The sequence below is a fragment of the Pogoniulus pusillus genome, chromosome 8 (assembly GCF_015220805.1).
Source record: "Pogoniulus pusillus isolate bPogPus1 chromosome 8, bPogPus1.pri, whole genome shotgun sequence".
Classification (NCBI taxonomy): Eukaryota; Metazoa; Chordata; class Aves; order Piciformes; family Lybiidae; genus Pogoniulus; species Pogoniulus pusillus.
The window spans coordinates 23,531,456-23,553,364 of record NC_087271.1 but is presented as its reverse complement, the minus strand read 5'-3'; the positions used below and the strand labels follow the sequence as shown (position 1 = coordinate 23,553,364).

Below are 21,909 nucleotides of genomic sequence, written 5' to 3'. Positions count from 1 at the left end.
AAACATTTATTAAATCTACTCTCAGTCTTCTCTTTTCTGGACTGAAAAGCCCCAGATCCTTTAGCATCTCCTCATCAGGCAGTGCTCCAGTCCCCTAATCATCCTTGTAGCCCTCTGCTGGACCTTCTCCAGCAGATCCCTGTTCCTCTTAAACTGGGGAGCCCAAAACTGAACACAGTACTCAAGATGGGGTCTCACCAGGGCAGAGTAGAGGTGGAGGAGAACCTTCCTTGATCTGCTGGACACATCCTTCTTAATGCACCCCAGGATCCCATTGGCCTTCTTGGCCACAAGGGCACATTGCTGTCCCATGCGCTGCAGTCTTCCTTAAAGGATGTGACATGTCACAGCAGTCGTGTCCCACTTGCTGACATCCATCTGTAGTGCAGAATTAAAGACTAGATTATTGTGCTTCAGATAACATGTGTTTCTTCAAGTTAAGAAGAACATCAGCTAATTAAAGTGATAAGGCACAAGTGACTTTAATAATAATAACTTAAAAAGATAACCTTCGTTTTGACAATTAGTTAACAAATGACTCATCCATTCGTGGACACTGTGATAAGAATTGCTCTGGGGAAGGAAGATTTGGAATCCTTTTTGGAGAACAGGTAGGTTCCTGCTCTCTGAGCAGCCCCGGGGTCACCAAAGCAGCTAATGACGGTAGACACGAGGCATATGAAAAGCCTTAATTAGCTGGGTTGTTTTTCGTCCTTCATGAGCAATTCATTAGCTCCTGCCTTATCTGCTTTGCTCTCCCCTCTCTGAACTGCACAGCCCCATCAAAAATGTGAGCTCTGGGGGATAAGAATAAGAGTAGGGAGGTGAGAGCCCCCCCAGACGACCAAGGAGATTCTGAAAGGCACAAAACCAGGGAAGACCTTTGGCAAATACTCACATGTGACAGTCCTTAGTATAAATGCAGAGTAGCCCCGTGTGCTACTAATTGGTCTAATTGGTCCCAGCTGGGAACCCAGCCCACATGGGTAAGGACAGGCACTCGTGAAATGGCTTCCTGCTGGTCTCCAGCAGTTTGAGGAGAGTCGCTTACTGGAGTCCAGGACCTCATGCTTGAGGGAGAAAGTGCTGATCCTGCACCCTCTTCTTTGGGATCCAGCGAAGGAGCAGAGGTGAGAGCTCTGGGTTTAGTCATGACTGCATTGGTTTGCTCGGGGGCAAAGCTGCCAGCTCCTGTGGGCTGTTTGAGGGACTGGTGCTGGGGGTGTTTTTGAGCAGCGCCAAGGATGCGTGGCTAAGTGGTTGCCTTGAATTTCATCGAGTGTTGCTGAAGACAGAGTGGGGAATCTGAGCACAAATCATCAGGATGCCTTGTGCAGAGGTCTCCATTAGGAACAGGTCTTTGCTGTGCTGCTGCTCTCTTTCCCTGCTGGTCGATTCCCCAAACCTCCCAAGTAGCTGAGTTTCAAGTTGCTCGTAGAGACTTTGGTGCCCCGAAGCCTGCGTGACTGGAAAGCCTGCCAGGCACTTGGAGAGCATGAAATTCAGTTAGAAGTCATCTGAAGCTTGCATTTTTTCCCCCTGTGCTTTCTGATTTCCTTTTTTCCCCCCTTTGGTTCATTTGTTTCTCTCCAATAACCACAAGGAGTAGGAAAGTTTTGTTTTGTTTTCTTTTCAGAGCAGGATCAGATTTGTGTATCATCTCTTGGAGCTTTGTTTAAAAGAGGAAGTGAAAATCATACCCAACTGTCTCCAATGCTAGCATTGCAAGACTGAAGGAAGTGTTGTTAGCTCCACTCACTGGGTAGGACCTGGGAGAACTTCCCATGCGGTCTTTGCACTGCAGAACTTGAACACAAACTGAGAAAGTGAGTGAAGGAGGAGAGGTGAAAGAGAAATGCTGACAGTTAAGTGGAGTTGCCAGGCAGTGAACCTCACTTGGTGGAGGAACTGCTCTGTTTGATCAGGCTGATGGCAAGATTTGCCTGCCAGAGCTCAGGTCTACCCATTGATCAGCATGGGTGATGCTGAGGAATTGGGGTGCTTGGTCTTTTGCTCTGACTTCAAACTGAGCTAAAAAGTTCTGAGTAATGGGCAGGTGAGCTGCATGAGTAAACCCTGACCTCTACTCTGCAGGTGGTGGCAGCAAAGCAGAGAGGCTATGACTCCAAATTGTGCTCTGCCCACAGCAGCACCATCCCTGCTCTCTCTTGTGCAGGTGATGCCATTATGGCTTCTCTACCTTGAAAAGTGGCTCTGACTCCTGAGAGGCATGACAGAAATGGGAACTATTTGCTGCTGTGGGCATGGCCCCCCATGCTGCTCCCTCTGTGCCCAGCTGTAGGGTCAAACCCTCAGTTCCTCAGCAAACTTGAAATCCCAGACTTGATCCTTTGTGCTTGTAAGTTTGTGATGGTGTGAGCAGAAGAAAGTGTCTGTTTGTGTGCTTAATAGTGGCGTCCTCAGAAGCCTTCCTCTCATTGATGGGTCTGTGGAGAGTCGTCGTGCTGCTGCTGGCAGCCACAGACAGTGGCTGCATCAGCCTGACCCCCTCTATAGGACAGATACATGGAAGGGGCAGGACACCAGTCAAGTGTCAATCCTGGGTTGTGTATTGTAAGGTTTAGAGCCTACATGGGCGATAGATTTGTGATAAGTGTCTCTATGAAGCCCCTGTCTGGGCACTGCACATCTCATCTCTGCGCGTACAGACATTGGTGGTCCCCCAAACCCACTTCTTTATGGGATGCTGGTAGTGTTGCACCTAAAGCCCCACCAAGTGGAGGTGAAGCCAAAACCAGCAGAGTGAAAAAGCCTTTCTGATGGTAAGTAAAGCCCCAAGGTGTCCCATTATTTTAAAGAAGCTGCCTCGCCTACGTGACCTTGCAGTGCCTGTTGATGGGCACCTGCCACAAAGGTTCAGTCTGAAGCCAAATCCCTTCTCTCTCTGCTTTTTTCCTTTGAAATGGGAGCTGTCATCGTGCTGCTCAATCTTTTAAGTCTGCCTGAATGCTGGTTGCTCTCTACTCATAAGAAAATATCTCTGGGACACTGTATGAGTCCACTGCTGTGCTTTAAGGTGTGTTCTCACTTGATCTCTGCCTGGCCTCTGACTTGTGACCCTAGCAAGGGCTTATTCCTGATAAAAAGGGTTTGGTTTAGTGAAACTGGGGAAGATGACTGGGTCTGCAGGTTTGTGAATAGATCCATAGTTGAGGCCACTGTGGTCTGTTAAATTGTGCACTTTTTGATGCAGAGGGGAGGACCAATGGGTTCCCAGGATGGCTGCAGGTCCCTCTTGCTGTGTGTGTGAGGAGCCCCTGAGGTTGCCCTTACGTCCTGGGTGAGGGCAAGGCAGGCAGAAATTTGGCTCTTGCTGCTCTCTGATAGAAACCACAACCATGAAACTACTTGAAAGATTCATCATAAGTAACACAAACCCACCAACAGCTGTCAGGAAGCTGTTGGGGATGTCTGCTGCTGAGCCCTGGCTGGAGAACATCGGGCTGGTGCTGTTGGGAGGCGTACATCTCAGGTGATAAATAATCCTTTTGCCAGAGATGGAATAAGTTCTCACAGCAGGTATCTTTCCCTGCTGATCTGTGGTCTTTTCCCTTTATTGGCCCCAGACCACAGCCTGTTTGACAGTGATGTCGTTAAGCAAGTCAATCAAAGGCTGGTTGAGAAGGCAAGGCAAACACAAAGGTGCAGTGGAAGGACGAGTTTCAGGGTGACCTGATGCTGGGGTGGGGACTTGAATCACTGGAGCATGCCTGAAGTGAATGGCTCCAGCTATGACATGGTGAATGCGAGGAGGGGGAGAAGGTCTGGCTTCAGGATAGTGTGTGGTGACTTGTGTAGAGGAAAAGCCCTGGCACCAACTGATGTGTGAGACTGATGAGAGGTGATCTGGACAGGTCATTCAGAAAATCTGGTTTGCTGGCCCAGGGAGGACATAATCACTTTGGCCTGATGTTATCTGTGAGACTCTGTGGGGAGGAGGAGGAGGCAGTGTAGTAGGCAGGCAAGCAGGAGCCTCTGGCTCAGCATCAAACCCCAGAGCCCCAAGGAGGGGTGGTGTTGTCGTGGGAGAGGGGGTGAGCTTTGCCAGTGCTGGAGAGGGGTGCAAGGAGTTGGAAGAGAACTGGTGTGAAGCTGGGTGCTGGTTCATCTGGTTTAAAGTGACTTCACTTTACCTGTGATTGCTGGGTGCAATAGCATTCAGACCCGTTTCTAAGCACATTGTTTTAATGTGCTTGGGACTTGAGTCTCCCTTCCTGAGAATGAAATATCATCAGAATCATAGAATGTCAGGGGCTGAAAGGGACCTCAAAAGATCATCTGGTCCAGCCCCACTGCCAGAGCAGAATCACCTAAAGCAGATCACACAGGAATGCATTCAGATGGTTCTTGAATACCTCCAGAGAGGGAGACTCCACAACCTCTCTGGGCTCTGTCACCCTCACAGGGACAAAATTCTTCCTCAGGTTCATATGGAACCTCCTATGCCTCAACTTCCACCCATTGCCCCTTGTTCTGTCACTGGGCATTACTGAGCAGAGCCTGGCTCCATCCTGCTGGCACTCAGCCCTTACGTATTTATAAACATGCATGAGATCATCCCCTTGGTCTCCTCCTCTCCAAGCTAAACAGCCCCAGCTCCCTCAGGCCCTACTCATAAGGAAGATGTTCAGTTTCCTTAACCATTTTTGTGGCTCTGTGCTGGACCCTCTCAAACAGCTCCCTGTCCTTCTTGAACTGGGGGGCCTAGAACTGGACACAAGACTCCAGATGAGGCTTCACCAGGGCAGAGTAGAGAAGGAGGAGAACCTCTCTCGACCTACTAACCACAGCCCTTCTAATACACCTCAGAATGGCATTGGCCTTCCTTGCTACAAGAGCACACACTGCTGGCTCATGGCCATCCTTCCATCCACCAGGACTCCCAAGTCCTCTTCACTGCTCTTCAGCAGATCAGTCCCCAACCTATACTGATCCCTGGGGTTGTTCTTTTCCAGGTGCACATCTCTACACTTGCCCCTGCTGAACTTAAGTTTCTCCCTGCCCAGGTCTCCATGCTGTCCAAGACTTCCTGAGTGGCAGCACAACCCTGGTGTGTCAGCCACTCCACCCAGCTTGGTATCGTCAGCAAACTTGCTGAGATATCATCAGAATCTGTAATTCTGAATGAAAATTGCACCTTTTAACCATATGGACACCTCTGAAACTAGAGATTAACACAACGTGGATCCTGGCCAAGGGGGTGTGGAGGCTGGTAACATCACTCTGAGGTGTTCCCAAATCCAACAGGATCCCCAAATGCGCATCTCTATGGTAATTAGGCATCCAGCTCCTGAGGAGCTGAGCTGAAGTGACTTTCCTAAAGGTTCTGGAGGTCAAAAGACAGAGGGCCCCAAGTCTCCCAGCCAATGTCAAGCTACCAAAGTGTCTCATATCTCTCTTTAGTCTCTCCTAATGCACAACACCTATGAGGTACCTATTGGCATAAAACCTTGATCATTTTTGACACCAAAACTGCTGTATTTCTGGGGCAATAACAAATGTGCATTAGTGTATTATGATTTTCAATTGCATTCCTATTTTCAGGTGGCAATGTCATGACTAGAAGGGGCCTGTTGAATCCACTGCCTTTCTTTGTGAAGAGATGATGTTTTGTTGCGCTTGTAGAAATAACTTCTGCTGCTGTGCATTGTCCTTTAAAAGCCAAAAGAGTAATAAATAAGAAACAAAAAGCATCTCACTTATGTAGAGTGCCTACCTGGAAGGGAAAATGAATCAGATTTGGTATCATGTGTGTCCTTCAATTTATTTTATGTTAATTTGAATTGTTTGGTTTGGGTTTTTTTGGGGGGGGGGGGGGGCTAGGGAAGGCAGGGTCAGTCTGATTAATTCCACATGTTTTCCCTCTTGGTTTGGACAGTAAAACTGCTTGTCTGAGTCATCAGCTAGATAAATAATTGGCAATTTTAAGGACCCATCTCTTAAATCATTCCTCAGTTGCTTGTGGCCCTGACAGAGCCTGGGTCCTTGTGCATTCAAGTTGGCCATAAAGTCTAATCGGGGCTTTCACTGGCCCTGGGGGACCAACAAACTGCCGATCACAGAGCCTTGCATCAGCTTGTCTTGGCACATCTGGTGGAAGAACACAGCAAGCCACTGGGGAACGTGCAGTCAGGCCTGGTATTTATAGCTGGGGTGGAGAAGCCCTCCCAAAATGGGCACCCTGGGGTGCACACCTGGCAGCCATGCCAGCACTCCAGCAAGGAGCTGGCGTGACCCCCTGCTTGGCGGTGACAGGGCTTGTCTTTCTTGGTGGGCTTCCTGAGCCCAGGGCTTGGGAGGTGCTGAGCTGCCGCACAGGGATGCATGGGGATGCCATGTTAGCTTCTGCAGTTTAGAGGTGCCAGGGTGGCCCACTTCAGGATAGGTTTGTTGCCTTGTCCAGGTGCAATGGGCCTAAGTATAACACCCAGTTGCTGGACATTCACCCCACATAAAGGAAAACAAGAAGCATGGTCACATGGGTCACATGGATGTGGTCCAGTCCCATCTTTACTGAGGTCCACCCATACATCAGGAGATTTAAGATGGATGTGTCCCTGCTTCATACCTGGTGGTTGTCTGGTTTCTGCCAGAGACATGAGTGCCTCTCTTTGAATAAGAGTGATGTTTGACTTTCTCTTCTGTCTCAGTGGGTTATTTCTAGCTTGGCTTATTTTCTAGGGGTTCCACAAAGGTCCAAAATGTAGCCCTGCCATGATTGTAGAAGCCATACTGCTGTCCAGGGAACGTAAGAGGAGCTGAACTGGATGCTCTTGTGTCTGAACGTTGGGAGGGGATTGTTTTTTTGTGTATGACAGCAGTTTAAAATGCAAGAAGGTGCCAAAAGCAGGATGAGAGACAGCTCTGTGACGATCTCTGAGCTTAAGGAAAAATAATGTAAATCTGGAACAGACCTGTCTTCTTCAGAGCCAGCTCCAGGCTTCTCAGCAGGAGAGGAACAGCTTCTGCTGGACTGGAAAAATAAAGCAGCCTAAATGCCTTTCAGGAGAGACTCTGGCCTCCTGGGTTGTGTCAGGCCTGTTTGAAGCAAGCCTAGTGCTAGTGGGAGGGATGCCACTGAGCCTCAAGGAGATTGCTGGAGATAGTGGGCACGGGAAAAGCAGAGCCCTTCACTCTTCTTCACTCTTTTGGATGGCTTCAAGGAGTTAAAGGTAAATGAAGGAGGAGGAACAGGTTGTGCTTCGCTGGAAAAAGAGGTCACATTAAGGTACTGCATTGTGCAACAGTAGCACCTGAGAATCTTAAACCGACTCATTGAGTTAAAGCTGGGCAAATCAGTGTGCTTTTGAATGCATCCTCTCATCTCTATTTGAGCTGTCTTTTGTGGTGCCAGTTTTGGACAGGGGCACCAAAATCCACCGAAGTCCTCACTTGACTCGTGGTGCCTGGCTTGGATGCTGATCTCGGGCACTACAGGTCTTGTGGTGGTACTAAGAAGGAGCCATAGCATAACCATCCTGTTTAATGCCTACTTTATCCTAAATGATACAGCAGTGAGAAACTCAACAGGCACCTTCTGCTGGGGGCTAACCTCTGGTCTGCAGGGGTCTGCCTTCAGTCCTCTCCATGCTGCTTCTGTTTTCCCAGGGAGAAAATTCTTTGTGCAGCTGAGTGCTTCCCCCCCCCCCCCCCCCCTTCTTCTTTTACAGTAGGTCTTGCTCTCAGCAAGAGAGTCTCTCCATGTACAGTGAGCGTTTGGTGAAAAGAAGCAGAGGACTGGAAGTAGCATTTCAGCAGTCAGTGCAACTGACTGAGTTGAATTTGTGTTCAAGTTTGGCATTTGTCAAGTGTGTTGAGTATTTTGTACTGCTATAAGATTTTAGGAGTCCCAGTGCAGATTTCCTCTGTTTTGTTTGTTAAGATTTGTGTGGGGGTTTTTTTTCTGTCTCCTTGCAAGAAGAAAATCTGCCTGGCATTTTGTTGTGTATATTTATGTCTTTTTTTTTTAAGTGTAAAGTGGAAACAAGCATCTGAAATCATTCTTCTCCTTCTGACAGCAACATCTGTAAAACTTTAATGCTGGAAGGAGGCAGGAACCAAGAGATTTATAACCCCCCACTGAAATATTGGCACAACCTTATTTCCCGGCAATTAGCTTTGCTCAAAACATTTTTGTTTCCTATTAGAAGCAATCTCCTAACATTTACATTGATGTGTTTAATAGTTGTTGGCCATCTCTGAACTCAAGCAGTTGAGAGAGAGGGGTGGGGAAGATGCTTTGTAAACTCTGAGAAAGTTTGTGTGGAGTCATGTGTTGCATTTGTTGATACTGGTGACAGCATCCATCAGGCTGTGCTCCAGAATCATAGAATCAACCAGGTTGGAAGAGACCTCCAAGATCATCCAGTCCAACCTAGCACCCAGGCCTATCCAGTCAACTAGACCATGGCACTAAGTGCCTCATCCAGTCTTTTCTTGAAGACCTCCAGGGACGGTGCCTCCACCACCTCCCTGGGCAGCCCATTCCAATGCCAATCACTCTCTCTGCCAACAACTTCCTCCTAACATCCAGCCTATACTTTCCCCGGCACAACTTGAGACTCTGTCCCCTTGTTCTATTGGTGACTGCCTGGGAGAAGAGGCCACCCCCCACCTGGCTACAATGCCCTTTCAGGTAGTTGTAGACAGTAATAAGATCACCCCTGAGCCTCCTCTTCTCCAGGCTAAACAACCCCAGCTCCCTCAGCCTCTCCTCATAGGGTTTGTGGAGTTACAGCTTTTGGGGAGAGGAAGAGAGCTGACCAAAGCTTCCCTACCACTGCTTTCAGGACTCCCTCTGGTGCTTTTGCTGGAGAGTGGATCTTGATTCAGCTGAAACTCATGAAGAGTGGAGAGGTGAGAAGATGATGGACTGGCACCTACACATAAGCTGCTGTAGGAATGAATGAAGGCTCTGAGGGTCAAGTGGTGATGCATAAGGTGTGGCTGTGTGAATCATTCCCCTTCTGCAGTGGATGCAGCCATCTCCAACAGAGCAAGCAGCTGCTGACAACAGCTCCTGAGACCTTTCTGGAGCAGTCTGGGAGAAAGTGTTTCTCACAGCCCTCAGCAAGAAGTGACTAATTGGTGAAGTGGCTGGCTGATTTTGTTTTTAGGACGTTGAGGTCATGACATAATGGGATGAAATTTGAGGATCAGATATTTTAGGCTGAGTTGCAATGTCAGAAAAGCCTAATATATGAACACATTGATAGCCCAGGTTAGAAGCAGTGGCTGATGTTGTGACAGTACTGTCCTGTAGGAGCAGAAGGATGAAATGCCTATTTTATCCTCCACTTTGAGATCAGGAGGATAAGTGTTGTAACTAGATACAAGGTCCTGAATGGATCTGAAAAAGAGTAGTAGTTCAATTGTTGAAAAAACACAGTTCTGGGTTGTGTTGAAACAAACTCGAATTCCAAATATGTTTAAGGACAGTGTCTTGTTTCTTCATCTTGAAGTTATTAAAGTACCTTGAAAATTGGAAGAATAAAATGATCACTTGGGATGTTGTTAGCTGGCTGCAGGATGTCCCTGTGGTAGACAGCATGGAGGAGAAACTTTCCTGGGGAACACTCTAGCCCTGCAAGTGATGAGTGGTTACCCTTGGCATTATGCAGAGTTGTTCTTGTCTGTTTGCTTTCTGGTGATTTCTTTAACTATGAGATATCACTTTGGAAGTTTGCTCCAGGATGGGCAGCAGATGGTGTCATCTCAATTTCATTTAAGTCATAGATGATTCACTTCCTTTGGCTGAAAACAAGGTTTTCCTGGCCCAAGCACTCTTGCAGCTATGCCACAGTTCCGCATCCCTTATGCTGTGCAGTTGTAGAAGTTTTACAAGGCTGAGCAGTTAGCTGGGTAACCAAATGGTCATAGTTAAAAACTAATCTTAGGGTTTTTTTTGAGCAGCAGGCATCAAAGATGACAATCTCTTAGTTTTGTTTTCCCTTGAGAGACAAGGCTTAAATGGTCATACATAAGTATTCAGCCATACAGGTGATGCGTCCCCATAAATCTTTGTGGTGGCTGAGATGCTTTCCTCAGTCACATATGCACTGAAACAGCACCTTATTAGCAAAACTAGAGGTGCACTTCAGGTGAGAAGGGTCCTTTAGGCTTGAGGTGAGGAGAAAGTTCTTCACTGAGAGAGGCATTGGCTACTGGAATGGGCTGCCTGGGGAGGTGGTGGAGTCGCCGTCCCTGGAGCTGTTCAAGGCAGGATTGGACGTGGCACTTGGTGCCATGGTCTAGCCTTGAGCTCTGTGGTAAAGGGTTGGACTTGATGATCTGTGAGGTCTCTTCCAACCTTGGTGATACTGTGACAACCTTGAAGAGCACAGATGCACACACCTTTGCATCAAAGGGGCCTGCACTCTCTGCTGCTCTGGGAACACTGGCAAAGTTCCTGGTGCCGTTTGCAGCTCCTCTGCTGAGTCTGCTTAGTGAAGGGCATGAGTCACAGAGTCACAGAATTCACCAGGTTGGAAAAGACCTTCAAGATCATCGAGTCCAACCTATCACCTAACTTCTAATTAACTAAACCATGGCACTAAGTGCCTCATCCAGCCTCCTCTTGAACACCTCCAGGGATGGTGACTCCATCGCTTCCCTGGACAGCCCATTCCAATGCCAATCACTCTCTCTGTGAAGAACTTCTTCACAGGATGTTAGGGGTTGGAAGAGACCCAAGGAGATCATAGAGTCCAACCCTCCTGCCAGAGCAGGACAATACAATCTAGCTCAGGTCACACAGGAACACATTCAGACAGGCCTTGAAAATCTCCATAGAAGGAGACCCCACAGCTTCTCTGGGAAGCCTATTCCAGTGCTCTGTGACCCTTCCAGTAAAGAAGTTTGCCCTTGTGTTGAGGTGGAACCTCTTTTGCTGTAATTTACACCCGTTGCTCCTTGTTCTATCACAGGGAGCAAGTGAGCAGTGCCTGCCCCCCCCACACTTCCTGGGCAGCCTTCAGATACTTATAAACATTTATCAAATCCCCTCTAAGTCTTCTCTTTTCCAGACTAAGAAGTCTCAAGTCTCTCAGCCTCTCCTCATAAGCCATGTCCTCCAGTCCCCTGATCGTCCTTGTAGCCCTCTGTGGGACCTTCTCTAGCAGATCCCTGTCCCTCTTAAACTGGGGAGCCCAAAACTGAACACAGTGTTCAAGATGGGGTCTCACCAGTGCAGAGTAGAGGGGGAGGAGATCTCCCTTGATCTGGAACCTCCCTTTATCTGCTGGACACACTCTTCCTAATACACCCCAGGATTCCATTGGCCTTCTTAGCCACAAGGGTACATTGCTGTGCCATGGTTAACTTGTTATGCACCAGGACCCCCAGGTCCCTCTCCACAGGGCTGCTCTCCAGCAGATCACCTCCCAGCCTGTACTGGTGCAGTTTATTATTCCTTCCCAGATGCAGGACTCTGCACTTGTCCTTGTTGAACTTCATCTGGTTCCTCTGTGCCCAGCTCTCCAGTCTGCCCAGGTCTCTCTGGATGGCTGCCCAGCCTTCGGCTGTATCAGCCCAGCCTCCCAGCTTGGTGTCATCAGCAAACTTGCTGAGCAGACACTCTGTGCCCCTTTCTGTGAAGAACTCTTTCCTAACATCCAGCCTAAACCTGCCTGGTGCAGTTTGAAACTGTCCTCTTGTTATGCCATGGAGTGCCTGGGAGAAGAGACCAACCCCAACTGGCTACAACCTCCTTTCAGGTACTTGTAGAGAGCAATAAGCTCTGCCCTGAGCCTCCCCTTCTCCAGGCTAAACACCCCCAGCTCCCTCAGCCTCTCCTCACAGGGCTGTGCTCCAGCCCCCTCACCACTTTGGTGCTCTTTTCTGGACATGTTCAGCACCTCAACATCTTTCTTAAATTGAGGAGCCCAGAACTGGACACAGTACTCAAGGTGTGGCCTAATCAGTGCTGAGTACAGGGCAGGACTCCCCTGTTCCTGCTGGCCACACTATTCCTGATACAGGCCAGGATGCCATTGGCCTTCTTGGCCAGCTGGGCACACTGCTGGCTCATGTTCAGTCGGCTGTCAAACAGTACCCCCAGGTCCCTCTCTGCCTGGTTGCTCTTCAGCCACTCTGTCCCCAGCCTGTAGTGCTGCATGGGGTTGTTGTGGCCAAAGTGCAGAACCTGGCACTTGGCCTTGTTAAAACTCTTGGCATTGGTCTGTGCCCATCTGTCCAGTCTGTCCAGGTGAAGGCTGCTGTATTGCTCAGAGGTCTCACAGTGAAGTCCACCTGGTCCTTTAGCCTCCATAGGTGGCTGGAGGATGATGACACAAACTGAGGACTGGGACACTGAGCTTCCACCGGTGTGTGGAGACAGCAGTGGCTGCGATAAACATCTCTCTCCTGCTCTTTGCCACGGGATCCCTGCAGCGTCTGGAACCAGGGGAGGGTGCCGCTGTCAGTCGTCAGCCTGTCTCACTCCAGGCATTCCTGGCACAAGTCTCTTCAGGTTCGCCTTTTTGTTCACAGTCTGATAATTCCTTCAAGGAGAAGCTTATTTGTCTTCTCTTTTTGTTGGTGAGGGGCCAGCTCCCTGCTCCCTTTCCACCCCTCCTAAGAGACAGACTGAAATTTACACACACACACACACACACACACACATCTTTAGCTGCAAGCAGGGCTCTTTCCATGTGCTCTGGGCTGGCCTGCGTGGTGTCTGCCCAGCCAGGCAACTGCCCCAGCAGAAACACCACATCCAAGCACTGACAGCAGCAGCACTGCATCTGAACACCAAGGGAGAGCAGAGAGAGGGCTGTTTAGGAGTAATGTTGATTCTTCCAAAAAAGGCATAAACTGACTGCAGACCAACTTGTAGAGTGCTGAAGCCTGTTAACATTGGAGCTGATGTCATGGAGGGGGATTCTCAGCACCTACACCTATTTGCCAGAGGGGAGAAATTAATTGGGGCGAGATAATATTATATAAAAATATTTATTTATTAATCTCAATATTCTGAACTCTTGCCACCCCCAACCACTGTATATTAATATCAAATTGTTCTTCACACGGTTATGAAAACATTCTAGGATAAATTATGTACAGGAACTTATTAATTAACTAGCAAATGGTTCAAACTATAAACAGAGAGGAGTTTTCCTCGCGGCTTAATGCCATTTGGGGTCTGTACACTATTTGCCCAGCAGGGGGCTGAGGCTGATTCTGCTCTGTGGCAGAGGTAGCAGATATTTACAGAGGTATTAAAGCTTTTACTCACAACTCTTATTAATCAGTAATCACCCTCCAGGGCTGCGTCACAGCCTATTGTAAGTGTCCAGACTTCAGGGGATCTCTGCCCGTAGACTTTGAGGCTGGAATCCTCCCAGCTTGAGGGGAAAGGATGAATCTTCCCAGCTTCTGGGGAAATAGTGGTCTCTAACCTTGTTCTCCTGGCGAGGGATGCAGTCTCTTCCTGGGTGCTGCTGGCTCCTTCTGGATGCGTTGCCCAGGGGCTCTTGCAGGCAGGATCTCAGGTGTAGTAGGAGAATATCATGCTGTCTCTGGCACGGTTGTCACGGCTAGCAGGCCGTGTGTGTGTGTGTGCAGACAATCCAGAGTCTGCTCCCTGGTTATCTCAGCGGCAGTGGCGCTTACCAGGCAATAACAGGCAGCAGGCATGCAGGATGTGCGTGGCTGCTGGGAGACTGTGCTCCATAGGTAAAGGCAATGCAGGATCTGGTCCTGATAACACAGTGGTGTGCAGTTGTGCACAGCTGGCTGGAGACTATAGGCTCCTTATGTATATATATATAGGCAGGCTTGAATGAGCTCTGCATCTAAGATACGCAGGCAGGTGAGCTGTGAACAGGTCAGAGCATGAGGGTCTGAGCATCGGAGCTATGCAATAGAGTCTGAGCGGCTGAGCTATCAAGGTAGCATTTGAGTGGCTGAGCTGCAAGTGAGGGTCAGAGTGGCTGAGCACATTGTTTACCTGTGCACCCCTATTTATTGGATGTGGGCTGAGATTAATGGACCCATTAGCCACTAGAATGACCAATCAGGTTGGCAGTCAGCCAAACCTTACCATAATAGGCAAATGCTACTTGCCTGGGCTTTCCCAAATGTGGGGATCACATGGGCTTACCCCAGGGAGACACAAGCTGGGTGTGTGAGGCTTACACAACCTGTTTACAACCAGGGGTCCTGGCAGAAAAACATGTCCAGACAAGCATAGGCATATATAAGCCTATTTTCAGGCCTACAGGCCCTCCACAACAGCTGATGGGAAGCAAAAGCTCAAGTGAGTTTGATGATGGAGACTGATTCATTTCTCTCCTTGTGGGCTTATTTTCACAGTATTCATTCCAGACAGACAACCTCCCCTTCTCCCCTTTAAAATAGTGCTGTGGTTAGAGGAGCACCATGGAGGCCTTTTATTGAGGACCATGTCTTTTCATCCTTTTTTTATGCCCCAGAGTGTGGTTACTGTCCCTGTGATGCGTTGCTGATATCACAAGGGTAGTAGGAGCATCAAGCCTAGGCTGGCCTGGATATCAGTGATTTGTTTTGATTGGGTCCTTATTCCCAGACCATAATCTAGTCACAAGTGATGTGTAGCTGAGAGAAGAGATGATGCAGAGTGGCACACCAGTCCCTGAGCTGAAATAACTGGTGGGACTTGGGGAAGATGATGCAGTCATTTCCCATGTGGCACCAAGGATTCATCCTGTGCCAAGCTTTTTAACAGCTGGCCTGGCACAACTTCCACATGTGTCCCTGAAGATGGAGGATGGACTGCCTTGCTCTCTGTCCATTGGCCAAAAAGACTTACCAGTAGTGGATTATTCTGGTGGAGCTATAATTCAGGTATCTCAGGAAAATGTTGAGGTGCATGAACATGCCCAGAGAAGGGCACCAAGGCTGATGAGGGGGCTGGAGCACAGCCCTGCTAGCTGTAGCTAAGGGAGCTGGGGGTGTTAAGCCTGGAGAAGAGGAGGCTCAGGGGAGACCTTAATGCTCTCTGCAACTACCTGAAAGGAGGTTGTAGCCAGTCAGGGGTTGGTCTCTTCTCCCAGTCACCCAGTGACAGAACAAGAGGACACAATCTCAGGCTGTGCCAGGGCAGGTTTAGGCTGGATGCTAGGAATAAGTTCTTCACAGAAAGAGTGATTGGCATTGGAATGGGCTGCCCAGGGAGGTGGTGGAGTCTTTGTGGCTGGAGGTGTTGAAGCCGAGGCTGGCTGGGGCACTTAGTGCCATGGTGTGGTTGGTTGGGCAGGGCTGGGAATGAGAGGACACAGCCTCAGGCTGCGCCAGGGGAAATTAAGGCTCGAGGTGAGAAAGTTCTTCACTGAGAGTCATTGGACACTGGAATGGGCTGCCCGGGGAGGTGGTGGAGTCGCCGTCCCTGGGGCAGTTCAAGGCAAGGTTGGACGTGGCACTTGGTGCCATGGTCTAGACTTGAGCTCTGTGGTAAAGGGTTGGACTTGATGATCTGTGAGGACTCTTCCAAACTTGGTGATACTGTGATACTGTGAATGGGCTGTCTGGGGAGTTGGTGAAGCCACCATCCCTGAAGGTGTTTAAGAGGAGACTGGATGAGGCACTTAGTGCCATGGTTTAGTTAGGGTTAGGTGATAGGTTGGACTCAGTGATCTCGAAGGTCTTTTCCAGCCTGCTTAATTTTGTGGTTCTGTGTTTTGAGGTTGTTTTGTTTGGTGGGGTTTGTTTTCTTTTGTTTGCTTATTTGGTGTGGTTTTGGTTTTGGGATTGTTGTTGTTTTGGGCTTTATTTTGTGTGTGTGCCAGAAACTGTCACACAAAGTGTGAGAATATCTCTTTTCTCTTGAAGGACAGGTTTCTTTTTGGCTTTCAGCTGCAGGCAGGCTCAGCACACAGATTTTTTTGGGAGCTGGAATGTGTGTGTACATGTGTTTATCTTTTTATGGAAGAACAATGTTGTGGCGGCCAACAGCTAATCCTAAATTTGGGATACCTGACATTGCAATGAGAAAACAAACCTTTCTGCACTTAGAATGAGTGGCAGGCCAGGCTTGGCCCCAGCAACCTTCAGAACTGGTTTGACCTTGCAACCAGACCTCCTGGGCTGACTGACAGCTTTTTACAGCCGCATTGGAGCTGAGCTGACCTTGTTTATCTGGGGATTCACCTGGGAGACAGGAGACATGTCCAGGGATATTAAGTCTCAAGCTGAAAATGTTTGCTCAGGTATTAGAGGGAGAGTTAATTTAAACTGAATACCTCCTATGTGGCACCAGTCACTGCTCCAAGGGACAATGCACCCCTCGGCCGATGACAGTTGATATAGAGTTTCTTTAGAAATGGGAGTCTCCTTTGAGTGGCGCCATGCAGAGTCCTTCAACTCCCTCAGAATTTCCCTTCACATTTAATATTTTAGTGGTTTTGGTAAAAGAGCCCTGGTGGAGGTGTGCTTGAGTCTTCCTGCAGAGGCGTCAGCTGAAGGGGTTGGACCCGATGGATTGAGAGGCTGAGGGAGCTGGGCCTGTTTAGCCTGGAGAAGAGGAGGCTCAGGGGTGATCTTATTACTGTCTACAACTACCTGAAGGGACATTGTAGCCAGGTGGGGGGTGGCCTCTTCTCCCAGGCAGCCACCAATAGAACAAGGGGACACAGTCTCAAGTTGTGCCAGGGTAGGTGTAGACTGGATGTTAGGAGGAAGTTGTTGGCAGAGAGAGTGATTGGCATTGGAATGGGCTGCCCAGAGAGGTGGTGGAGGCACCGTCCCTGGGGGTCTTCAAGAAAAGCCTGGATGAGGCACTTAGTGCCATGGTCTAGTTGACTGGATAGGGCTGGGTGATAGGCTGGACTGGCTGATCTTGGAGGTCTCTTCCAACCTGGTTGATTATATGATTATATGATCTGCTGTCATAAAATGTGACACATGTGAGCTGACATCTGTCCAAGCAGCAGTGCTCCTGATGTCCCCTTTACCTGACACCCAATGAGCCTTTTCTTCCTGAGCAGAGGGACAGGACACACTTTCCACACTGCAGCAACTTAGTGGAGGGCTGAGGACCAGCAGCTCTTCCTTTTTCCTTGTGTGGATCTAGAACAAGAGGATATAGACCCAGAACTGCCATCCTCCTGCACCCTGAGGATGAGCAAAAAGGGGTACCCAGCAAGCAATACCTGCCCTGTTTGCCCTTGTCTACACAGCTGGCAGCATCCAAGCGATGCTGCCTGAAGGCTGATCTGCTCCAATGTCATCCAGGGTACTAAAAGCCACCTCAGAATTACTTCATCTGTGCAGGTGGTTGCAGCCTTTGATTCACACCAGCATACACATGCTCTGGGCAGGTGGTACAGCCCTTCTGTAGCATCTCTGGGCTCCAGGGGAGATGATTCTGGATGTGGGGAGACTTTGGGACTTTATTTTAATTGCTTCTTTGGGCTTGCAGATATCTAAGAGTTTTCAAAGGCTGTGTGACTGCATGGGTGGTCCTGCACAAGTTCCATCCCCAGGGAGGACCAAATACTTCTGTTCTTGGGAGTTAGGAACCTTTGCTGCTGGTCTTCTGCAGGATTTCCTTAGCCACTTTTTGTGTTGCATCACTACTAGTCACTCCCTTTTCTCATTCCTCTCAAGAGCTTCTTTTCCTACACTAGGACCATAATAATGTTTCAGGAGTGAATATTTCACTTGTTGGAATCATGGGTAAGAGGCAGAGAATGGCTTCCAGGAAATCTGAAACAGATTCTTGGAGACAACACAGATGTCCATAGTGTGAAACCCCTCACAGGTAAAAGCTCTTCTCTATTGTTGAAGGAAAGGTTTTATTTAGTTAATTCCTACCATTTTCCTTGGTGTTGCCCCTTGTGTGTCCTTTTCTGCTCAGGCTTCACTGCTGCCCTCCCTCTCCCCTCACACATGCCTGTTTGGCAATGTTGGTGTAATTGTTTGATCTCTGTACTGCTTGCTTTCACCTTGGCACTGGATTCTTGGGCTCCATCCAAGGTGAGAAGTTAAAATGCCTGGCTAGTCTGGGAAAAGCAACCTTGTTAGGATCCTCACAGAAGAGGACAAACTGAAATACCCAGGAAGAGAAGCCTGAAAGCAGCTTTCTCTGGAGTTCATGGAGGCATGGCAAAGAAATGTTTTTCTTTGGCTGTCTCATACTTTCACAGAACTTTCAGGACCCAGACAGGACAATATGAAATCCTTCACTACAAACTTGACTTAACTTCACCCTTAAACAATGTGTGATGTCTGAATTAGCTGCTCCTCTGCAAAGGGACAACCAGCACCCAGACACTTAGCATCCTGCCTGGGGCACAGCACAAGAGCCATGTCCCTTTCTCCTGTGTTGGCTCTGCCTAGCCCAGGGTCTCAGGTCCTTGTGGAACCTTCCCTGGGATACTGAAGGATTGTTTGCTGAGGATTGTTTGTGAGGTGTCCCTGCCCATGGCAGGGAGGTTGGAACTGGATGATCCTTGTGGTCCCTTCCAACCCTGACTTATTCTATGACCCCAGTGCCTCCATGGTCACAGATGCTGCCCAGATGGAGAAGGGAGGAAGGCACAGATGAAAAACTGCGAGGAAAGATGAGATGGTGGTGAATCCCACAACTGGAGAAACAGCAAGAGGCTCATTGGGTTATGCCTCAGATCCTGAGTATTTCATTCTTTTCCTGATTCATTTTGCTTTGTCTTTCTCTGTGTCACACACTGGCAGGTCTCTAAAGGCAATAAGTTCCCAAGGGCAGCAAAATCCTTTCATACCAACCAAGGAAGGATGCCCATGGTAACTGCTGTTCCTACACCTTCCTTCTAAAAGCTGGTAGGAAATGTAAGCTGAAAATGCCCTCTGGATACATGGATTCTCATCACAGTGTTGGCAGTGCTGTTGGTCCCTCCCGAGCTCGTCCTCCCTCTGTAATGAGCCCAGCAAGGAGGGGAAGTGTTGAAGCAGTTTGGCCTGGAGGGCTGGAAATGCAGATGCTGCAGTGTGAAGGCTCCCTGTGCCTGGGGAGTTGGGATCCTGCCGCTGAGCTATTTATTTAAGAAACACAATATTATGATTTCAGGCGTTGGCAGCGTGGGCTGTATCGGCCATTGTATCAAAGATGTGGGTTTAATGCACTTTCCTCCACTTAAATGCTATTTGCCTTCTCCTTCAGGCAATTGAATTTAAGAAAACTCTGGTTGCCCAGGTTTTGTTGAACAAATTGGCCCCCACTGCACACAATTCCCAGGAGGAGCCAGCTCTGCAGAAACTCTGGGAGCTGTCACTTCAGTGCATGGCTGGGATGGGCTGAACGGATTACCCAGCTCTGCATCGTCTGCTCTTTTATCTGTCTCAAAGCAATGGGAAGCCAGGAATAACTCCCCCGGGGGTTCCTCTGAGCCCGGCGGTTTCTGGAGCCCAGGGTCAGATGACTGTTATTGTAGCTAAAGGTGTTTAACCCCAATTGATTTTGACAAGCCCTATTAGCAGATCCCCCAATTACTTATCGGGTTTTGAGAGGAAAGTTGTCGATTTAAGGCTGGATGCTCTAACCTGAGTGCTACTGACAGGATGCAACAGGTATCAAAGCTGCTTCTGCCAGGAGTTGATGGAAAAATTCCCCATCGATCTTCAGAGTCAAATTCTGACCCTTCCCCAGGGCCCAGTAGCTCTCAAGAGTGTCAGAGTCAGCCCTGGAGAGCAATGGGTTGGAATACAATTTAAGAAGCCTCCTATCCTGTAAAGCAGCCCTGTGTTGGGTTTGAGGCCCAGGTAGCCCTGATTTGCAGGGTAGCTGTCTTCATGCTGAAGATAGGCAACGGTGCAGCAGCTGTGGAATCTGGTGTAAAGCATAGGAGAACCCTGGAAAACTCCCTAGTGCAGGCTGAGGACTGCTCCTACTTCCCTTCAGAATCTGTCTGTTCCCCAGCTGAGTCCTGGCTGGTGGAGGGGGGAACCGAGGGTGTCGGGTACCAGTGGCTGCTGGTGGTGGCTGCCAGGACAGAAGGGAAATTACTCTGTCTTTGCGTGCTCAAAACTAGTGCTTATCCCATGGGCTTGAATTCAGAGCTCCAGAGCCCTGCAGGCTGGTGCTGCTGCTGGGCAAGCAAAGAAACCACTCTGAGACTTGTCTGCAAGAAATATTGAGTGATGAGCTCTCTGAGGCTCACAGCCCAAAGAGAGCTGAAATAATTTGGGCATGAATGGGAGCTATGTGCCTCAGTAATCTCGGAGGGACTGCATTTAACAGCAGTGTTGAATTTTGATTTTACTTTTTGTTTGTTCATTTTTGATAATGCCTTCACTTCTGAGTTTCTGCATCATCTAAGGAAATCACTGCATCAGGCTCCTGCTCTAACAGTGCTGTGCTCTGTTGCTGTGTGGGTCAAGTGTAGGTGTTTGTAGGTGGCAGGCAGCAGCCTTCTCAGAATCATAGAATCACTCAGGGTAGGAAGGGACCATCTAGTTCCAGCTCTGCTGCTGTGGTCAGGGACACCTCATGCTACATCAGGCTCTCTGCCCTTAAACACCTCCAGGGATGGGGCTTCCACCACCTCCCTGGGCAACCCCTTCCAGGGTCTCACCACCCTCATGCTGAAGAACTTCTTCCTAACATCCAGTATGAATCTACCCATTTCTGGCTTTGTTCCATTCCCCTCAGTCACTACCTGACATCCTCAAAAGTCCCTCCTTAGCTTTCTTGTAGGCCCCATTAAGATACTGAAAGGCCACAAGAAGGTCACCTTGGAGCCTTCTCCTCTCCAGACTGAGCAGCCCCAAGTCTCTCAGTGTCTCCTCATAGCAGAGCAGCTCCAGCCCTCTGATCATCCTCGTGGCCCTTCTCTGGACAGCTTCCAGCACATCCATATCCTCTTGTATGCAGAGGTGGGTGCAATACTCCAGGCAGGGTCTCACCAGTGTGGAGTAGAGGGGGAGGATGACTTCCCACACCCTGCTGGCCACACTTCTCTTGCTGCAGCCCAGGCTCTGGTTGGCTGTCTGGGCTGCAAGAACACACCTTTGGCTCATTATTGAGCTTCTCGTTCACCCTTCCCGAGGCAAGGGAATATGACTGTCACACTTGCAAATACAGTTTACCGTCAGAATTGTTTTGGGGCAGCAAAACAAACAGCCTCTTGGAAGCCCTGCAAGTTTCACACTTGCTTTTGCATCTTGGTTGCTTAGGGAGAGGAGTCTTTGCTCAAGGGAAACAAACAGTTGGCATTGCCTGCTTGGCTGGGGGCTTGCAGAGACTGTACTTGAGCCCAGCGAGCAACTAGAGCTGCTGTGAGGCTGGGTCCTCTGGGAGGCTTTCTAACAAACACCTTGTAAAATGCAAATATTTGAATAGCAATGCTTGCAAGTGATGTGCCAGGCCAAGGAACAACTGCTCACCATTTTTGCAAGTTGTTCAAAACTTTTAGGCTTTCTGGAGGCAAAAAAAAAAACCAACCCAACCCAACACTGACTGCACTCATCCCTCAGAGAGTGGGCAGGTTTATGGAGCCATTCAGTTAGAAGAGACCCTAGTTAATCAGCAGTTCATTGTTTCTTAATTATTTGACAGCAATTCATGACTCTGTCTTGGTTTCTATTATGGGCACAATTGCATGAAGTGTGCTCGTTCCCCATGTACTGTTGCTGAAATTAATTTTCACTTAGAAAATGGCTCACATTCTTCCAAATAAAGGATCATATTTACATGGAAAATATTTCTTTCAGATGGTTGTTTTTAAAAACAAAACACAACAAAACAGTTCCTTGCTCTGGTTTGGGTTATTAAAGTTGGTTTGGTTTTTATTGCAGTCATTTTCAGCTCAGCCTTCAGAAAGCTGGACAATGGAGGAGGATGTTGTGGGCTCTGGAAAGGACTTGGAGGTGACTTTTGTGGTCAATGTCCTGTGTAACCTTGGTCAGGCCACTGAAAGCCTGATGATAAGGATGCCC

At 48.8% G+C, this 21,909-nt stretch overlaps 1 long non-coding RNA gene across 1 annotated transcript; it reads left to right on the top strand.

Moving 5' to 3' along the window:
* Window positions 1–948: 948 nt before the first annotated feature.
* LOC135177878 (uncharacterized) lies at window positions 949–9,516 on the top strand. Its single transcript, XR_010303216.1, has 2 exons — window positions 949–1,130; window positions 8,811–9,516. It is a non-coding gene; the product is annotated as an uncharacterized LOC135177878 (long non-coding RNA).
* The last annotated feature ends 12,393 nt before the right edge of the window (window positions 9,517–21,909 follow it).